Raw genomic sequence first — 7785 nt, 5'->3', positions numbered from 1 at the left:
GGATGTGTAATGCAACGGGCATCGCTTTGTCGCCATATGTGCAATAGAAACGGAGATACATTCATTTGAATATGTTAACCTTAATTTGTAAAACTGCAATTACGCTTGATATGTCGAGGACCAGAGATGATATAATAGCACGAGCCAGCTGATGTGAGCTGTATTTGGCAGGCAATGAGGAGTATATCTCGCATCTAATTGACGGCAAATCTTCAATCGCAACGGTGATACGTTTTATTTAATATTCAATAATGGGCCTGTTACGATACCGATAGTATTAGCGTGACTGAAACACATTGCCGTCTCAGTAAAACCATTTTATTTCAAGCTTCACGCTACAGTTCTGAATCCGGACAAGACCGTTTCAAGTTCTCGCAAGAGCAAGCAGTCAAATTAAGGTACTTACACGAGTTAGAGTCTAATACATTTTATTGGTTCAACATCGATGGGGCGATCTCGCATCGAAATTTTCGGAGGACCGCGTAACCTTCCAACGACGACCGCCGTACGAGCAGCGGATAAACTTATTTCGTGCCTTAGGTTGCCCTCACAACGTCCTCTACTTCTTGATTCTTGGTTGGTAGCTTTAGCGGCTGCAGGTCCGAGAAATTGCATCTTGACCCGCTTTCTCGTATGTCGCATGTGACGTCTCACTTTCCATCGTAGACACTTGTCGGATCTACATACGTTGAAACATTTGCGCGAGACAAGCGCGGCGCTCTGCAGGGACGAGGGATCCAATTTTCGAAGTATCAAGTGCGAAACCTCCAGTGGTAGTTCGGAAATGATATCTACCTTACTTGGCACGAACAAACCAACGACGCGTAGTAGAGATCTAAAAAACTCCATGTTGCTTCTACTGTTGCGCGAGCACGACTGACGGTCTGGCTAAGAGTGGAGGCATATATATGTGCTGTTCGTCACGGTGCACTGCGAGTTCCGGTTAGGGGTGAGAGTCCTGGTCAGGCAGAATCGATGGTATGTGCATGTATTTTCACTTTCATCGGGTTCACATTATGATGAGAGTTAGAGGCGCGAAACGAATCTTCATTTGGTTTAGACGTTGTAGTTATGCAATAGAGCAGATATTTACTAGTGCAAATTTGATTGTTATATAATTTGACAAGTAGTCGTGGTAATTAGGTACTCGAGAAGCTAATGACAATGATCCTGGGTTCAATAACAAAGCCTCGGTGAACGGGATAACAGAATTCGTTTTCATCCTGATTCCAAGTTGTACCATACTTCCTTATATACGGTATAGGTAGACTGAACAAACTCTTTGTCAAAACATAGAATATCCACCGAGTGTTAAGGCTCTTTGTAACTGGCTAATGTGACCTCACGAGAGAATGATTTTCCGGCACGATGATGCTGCAGTGGAAAACAATGATGGGTGTGTCTAAGGGCACCGGAACATCGGATTCGTGGAGAAAAGACTTCGCTCGGAAAGAGATTGATAGTGACGTTACTGTTAATTGGACAATTTCCATGTTGATGGTTAGAGAAGGATGCTAGTAGCCCTTGAGGGAACGTTGCTAGCGGGAAGCGTCGTCCGTGGAAAAATAGATTTCACCTATCATCCCGTAGTTGGAACGAAGACTGTTTGCCTGTTTAGGACTGATTTAATTAACTAAATCTTAAGGTTTATAATGGGTCCTCAGGCTAGCTAAGCATATACTGCGGAGATGCGTTGACATCTGGCAATCATCTTATCCGACGGATGTCTGCGTGTGGCGAGACTGGGTACAGAAACCGTTGGAATGTTTACCGTCGTGCCCCGTCCCAAGTATTTCTTTTAAGGACAGCTACAGAATTACTCCTTGCCTTTATTAGACAAAACGTTCATCCCTTAACCGCGGGTACGATCGGTGACTGGTTGTCGCCTCGAGGCCATTTTGTATCACACGTTTCGAACAATTACATTCGGACTAGATGATTACGATTGTTTAATTACCCCTACGGTAGAATCTAGATTACAATGTTACGGGATTTTCCCAAAATTCCAAACAGAATGTTGCGGTGTTCTTTCATCTGCGACTTATATTTATGTCGCTGGTAGTTCTTACGCATTAGCTTATCGACGGCCTGGCTGGGAACGATCAGGGAAGCGAACTTTTCTGCCCGCGCGCCTGGAGTGATGAATTCCTGAGTCGTCTTCGTTATGCTCGTTTCAAACATCAGGTGGTATTATTACTTCGCGATTTTCGCTGTAATGGTGTTCAATGTTATCGTGCAATAAAATTTCACGCGTTTCGGACGGTATACGGGTACGATTACGTTCTTGTTGCTAACTTTAATAGCAATGGTTCTTTTTGCTCTCGATATAAATTGATGCGGTCCGCCGTAGGGTGGTTGTAAGGGGTTTCCGATGGCATCGTGACGTAGAAATACGTAAGACGATGTTTCGAGTGGAACACGGAGGTTTCTTTTTCGCCGTGTCGCGTAATCGGGTGAGGCCTGATCTTTTCTATTCGTAGTTTTAGACGGCTTCCGTATTTCGACTTGGCCTGTTGCTTCGTTGGTGCACAGAATTCTGCCGGCAATCGTATGCCGGTGCCATAAACTATTTCGGCTGTCGTCGTTTTCACGTCCGTAATAGCTGTTCGTATGCCTAATAAAACTATTGGCAAGATTTCTACACAGTTGCTCGTATCGTGGCATTTGATTGCTGCTTTTAGTTGTCGGGGCAGGCGCCCTACCATCCCGTTGGTCGCGGGGTGATAGGCTGTCGTTCGTAAATGCCTAATGCCGAGGAACAGGCATAATTCGTTAAATAAGTTTGATTCGAACTGGCGTCCTTGATCGGTCCTTATCCTTAAAGGTACGTCGAAACGGAATATCCACGTGGAAAGGAGGGCTGAAGCAACGGTTGCCGCCTCCATGTCGGCGATGGAACGGCTTCGGTCTAACGCGAAAAACGATCGATTTTCGCCAGGCAGTTTCGGTATCCTAGCGTCCCGTGTCTGGGGGGGGGGGGGTTGTCATGAGGTCTTCGACGTCCTTTAGCTGTTGATCGCTGAGGCATTTGCCTAGCGTCACGTTCCTAATTATGCTCTAGCAGTTTATATTTCTCTAATCAAGTTGTTTGAATGAACTGTAATTTATACCTGTTAAATCAGTGTATACTTAATTGAACCACCCCGATTGTCCTAGCAGAAATAAGGTTATCGATCTGTTCGTGGCTGTTAGGAACATGATACATTTACACTGTACATGTGAATATGTGTGTAAGCGTCAGAGGACGTCCAGGCCTTAGTTGGGACAAAAGACAAGAGTCAGTCGTTACAAGTATCTGGAAGCGTCGGTTGGCAACAAGCGTGCGTGCGAGTAGGATTTCGAGGTCCTTAGAGTATAAGATATATGTATAACTGTTGTGTGCTAAATAAAGGGAATTATTTGTATTTCCGAACCCCTTCTATATCCTTACGGTGGCGTCGATTATCTGATCGTAACGGGAATTTACGACTCTCGTTGACGCGAAACATAGTTGACTTTGTTTAAATGCTAGTTATAGTTTCACGTGAGTAGTGGCAGAAGGAAAGAAGGGTATACACGAATCATTTATAAACCACTTAAGATGTATAGGCGAAAATGACTTGAAATAGTATTTCTTTACTCAGATTGCCTTATTTTCATATTGCTATTATAACATAAATGTCATGGTAGAAACCCCGGATGATAAATAAGTGGCTTATTTCGTTAAACAAATTATTGCCTTTCTGAATTACATTAGAGACTTTCAATAATACTCAACTACGAAATTTATGTTGATTCTTTTATAAATGGTACATGCCTGTCAGTTAGATATTATAAGAACGAGGAGTTTACCATTAAAACTTTAAAATTTCGACAAAAATTTTAAAGCGTAGGCGTCACTGTGTAGGTACGTAGGTAGGTAAATTGAGGTCAACCGGATGTAGAGTTAGTGCCGCATCGGCCACGCTGGTCTTTACCTTTCTCTCATTGCGTTCGTCAGATAATTAATATAATTTACATGTTATTATAAACAGTATTATAAAATACTATAAATTTTTGTACATTATATATATTGTTGAGGTAAATAAATTCAAAATTTAGGGAACAACGAATTCAAGTATTATCCTGTTCTGTCGGGTTACTATTGGTGGCGGGGCAGTTGCCGCTTGGGGTACGTGGGCGTTGCCTCTGGACCGCTTCGGTCAATCTCACTCCGCGAGTAGTTGGTAACGGTTGTGTCGAAGTTAGTGACGAAAGTGCGCAGTGATTTCTCAGTCTGATTCGTGTATTTTCCATGTATGTTATATCAGATTTCTTGGATATTATTTCGTCACAGTGTAAAATGTGTCTCTTTTATACTTGCGAACTGGTTAATTCTATCGTTGTTACTGAATATTATAATATTCTTGTACGTTAGTGTATTTGTAATGGTATAGAATGGATTCGGAAATACAAATAATTCCCTTTATTTAGCACACAACATTTATACATATATCTTATACTCTAAAGACCTCGAAATGCTACTAGCACGCACGCTTGTTGTCAACCGGCTCCTCCAGATACTTCTAACGCCTGACTCTTGTCTTTTGTCCCAACTAAGGCCTGGAAGTCCTCTGACGCTTACACGCACATTTACATGTACAGTTTAAATGTATCATATTCCTAACACGCCTCCTTACATTTATACTGTACACTTAATCGTATTTACATGCTTTGACGAATTACGTAACAGAAACTTTAACACTTATTGCTTTATTTACATTTCTCTTAGTTTACATTCATCCATGACCTAAACCTTTCGAATTTCTCTCTCTGTACACAGTGCCTTCGTAAAAATATCCGCAGTATTTTCGTCTGTACTTACCTTAAGTATGTTTATCTTGTTCTCCTTTAAGCACTCGTGAACATAGTGGTAATGAACTTCAATGTGTTTAGAATTTTTTGTAAAATTTCCGTGCTTTGCTATACTCATCACTCCAGAGTTATCCTCATCAATTTTTACAGGGTTATCGTCTAGATTTACATTGAAGATTTTCATAATTTCCATAATGGACATTAATTCACTCACCGCTGCCGATAGAGCTACATACTCTGCATACGTCGAGGCTTTTGTCACACACCTTTGTTTTTTATACTTCCAACCAATTACATTTCCACACAATCTAATTACATATTCAGAAGTCGATTTCTTTTCTAAATGATCTCCTGCCTTATCAGCGTCCACATAACAATCTATCGTTTCACATTTTTCATTCCTTTTATAATCTAATCTTAAGTCTCTAGTCCGGTACAAATATTTCAATATTCGCAAAGCAAATTTAAAATTTGTCTCATTACAACAATCTTGAAATCTACTCAAATAATTCACACTATAACTTATATCGGGTCTGGTATTTTCACTAATATACAACAATGCGCAAATTAAATTTTTGTATCCAATATCCTCTCTATTTATCACAGCTTTTTCAATTTTTAAGTTGGTCTCCATAGGTGCACAGTACAATTTGCTATTTTGTAACTTACATTTGTTTGCTAATGATTCAATGTATTTCTTTTGGCTTAATCTTATTTCATTTTTGAAATAATCATAGTCTATATTTATTCCAAGATATTCTTTGACTTCACCTAAATCTTTCATTTCAAATCTATTAGTTAACAACTTCTTTACCCTTTGTATCTTCCTTTTATTTTTACTACAAATTAGCAAATCGTCTACATACATTAGCAAATAAACAACATTTTCTCCCTCTCCATGTATATATATGCACAACTCTATGTTATTCTTCTTAAAACCTAATCTCGTCACATACTTATCAAGACACTCATACCACTCTCTTCGACTTTCTCTTAACCCATAAAGCGCTTTCGATAGTTTACAAACTCTATTCGTTCCGTCCGCATATCCCTTTGGTTGATTTCCATATACCTCCGAGGTTACTTCACCATTTAAAAAAGCAGTTTCTACATTCATTTGCTCAATAATTAATCCATTTTGACAACAATATGATAGCAATATCTTAAAGGTCTCATTACTCGCTACTGGGGAGTATATGTCATCGGCTACGTTTCTTTGTTGGAATCCTCTTACCACTAATCTAGCCTTATACCTGTCATCTGATTTTCTCGTGTAAACCCATTTTACATCTAATACGTCTTTGCCTTTTACCCTTTCTACCAATTTCCAAGTTTTATACTTATAAAGACATTCTATTTCCTTATTCATAGCTTGTTTCCAATCTTCACTATCTTCACAACAAAACGCCGCCTCAAATGTACAAGAGATATCTACACTACAATAATTTGCATGGATTTCACTAATGTTTTCTTTTTCTGGATATCTTACTGGAGTTCTCTTATTACGTGTAGATCTTCTAGGGATGTTTAAGCTTTCAAAACTGTTATCATTTTCATCTTTCCTACTTTCTAACTCTTCCTTACTCATTCCTTATTCATGTTTACCAATAAATCATTATCCTCAATGTCATCGTTTTCTTTATCGAATGAATTCTCCACAAAACCGGTACATTTTGTGTCTGTTTCTATGACCTCTACATGTCTCGCTATTGTTATTTTCCCACCTAATAAGACTCTGTAACCTACTTCACTATATCCAAACAAAATTCCCATATCTGCCTTCTTATCCCATTTAGAAACTCTCTTTTGTTCTTACAAAAACTTTACTTCCATATAGATGTATATTTTCAACACTTGGTTTTCTCCCGAAGAATATTTCAAAAGGTGTCTTTCTCTCTATAGTATTTGCCAGTATTCGATTCTTCAAGTATACCGCTGTCCAATCTATTTCCAGCCAGTACCTTTTATGTACTTTTGCTTCCGCTAACAAGCAACGCGCCATGTCCATCACTGTTCTATTATACCTTTCCGTTGTCCCGTTTAATTCATGTACGTAGGTTGGGCAGTTATTTATTCTGATACCTTTATCCCTAGCAAATTTATAAATTCGATTATTCAGGTTCTCTTTTCCATTATCACATCTCAATATTTTAATCCTCTTGCCCGTTAAATTCTCGGCTTCATTTACAAACTGTACGAAACAATCAAACACCTCATCTTTTGATCTTATACAATAACTTCTAGCTATTTTGCTATAATTATCGATAAATGAGATGAAATATTTCTCTTCATTGAATCCGGTAGTCTTAAAGGGACCGCGCACGTCCGAATGAATAATTTCCATTATCTCTCTAGCCTTGGTTCGATTATTTTTGAATGGTAAATTTTGCATTTTCCTTTCCATGCACACCCTACATTTCAAAAATTCCTTTTCAAATTCATTCGGTATACCAGTAACTAGCTGCTCTTTACCCAAAATATTTAAATATTTAAAATTTACGTGTCCTAGCATCCTATGCCATCTTTTCTTTTTACTCATATCACTACGTTCGGCGCTGTTTGCTAAGTGCTACTTCCCTTTCAATATACTTTTCATTCTATATGTTCCCTTTCCTTTAACCGCTACCGCTGTAAGCTTATTGTCCTCATCTATTACTTTTGCAATATTTCCTATTGAAATAACCGTGTTCCTATTATCTTTTAACTTGCCTAAACTAGTCAAGTTTGCGCACATTTCTTTCGCGTAAAAAACATTATGCACATTTATTTCATTTTGCTTTCCAAATGGTTCAAAATAACTTATAACATTCGCTAATTTTGTTGCCTTTATCGATCTATTATCGCCTAAATATATATTTACCGGTTCTTTAAGGTCAATAGATTTATCGAAATAATTTACGTTGTTAATTATGTGATCTGTGCAACCGCTATCTAATGGCCACATTACTTCAT

This window comes from Bombus terrestris, unplaced genomic scaffold, assembly GCF_910591885.1.
Source record: "Bombus terrestris unplaced genomic scaffold, iyBomTerr1.2, whole genome shotgun sequence".
Classification (NCBI taxonomy): Eukaryota; Metazoa; Arthropoda; class Insecta; order Hymenoptera; family Apidae; genus Bombus; species Bombus terrestris.
Note: the sequence above shows the minus strand (reverse complement) of the source record.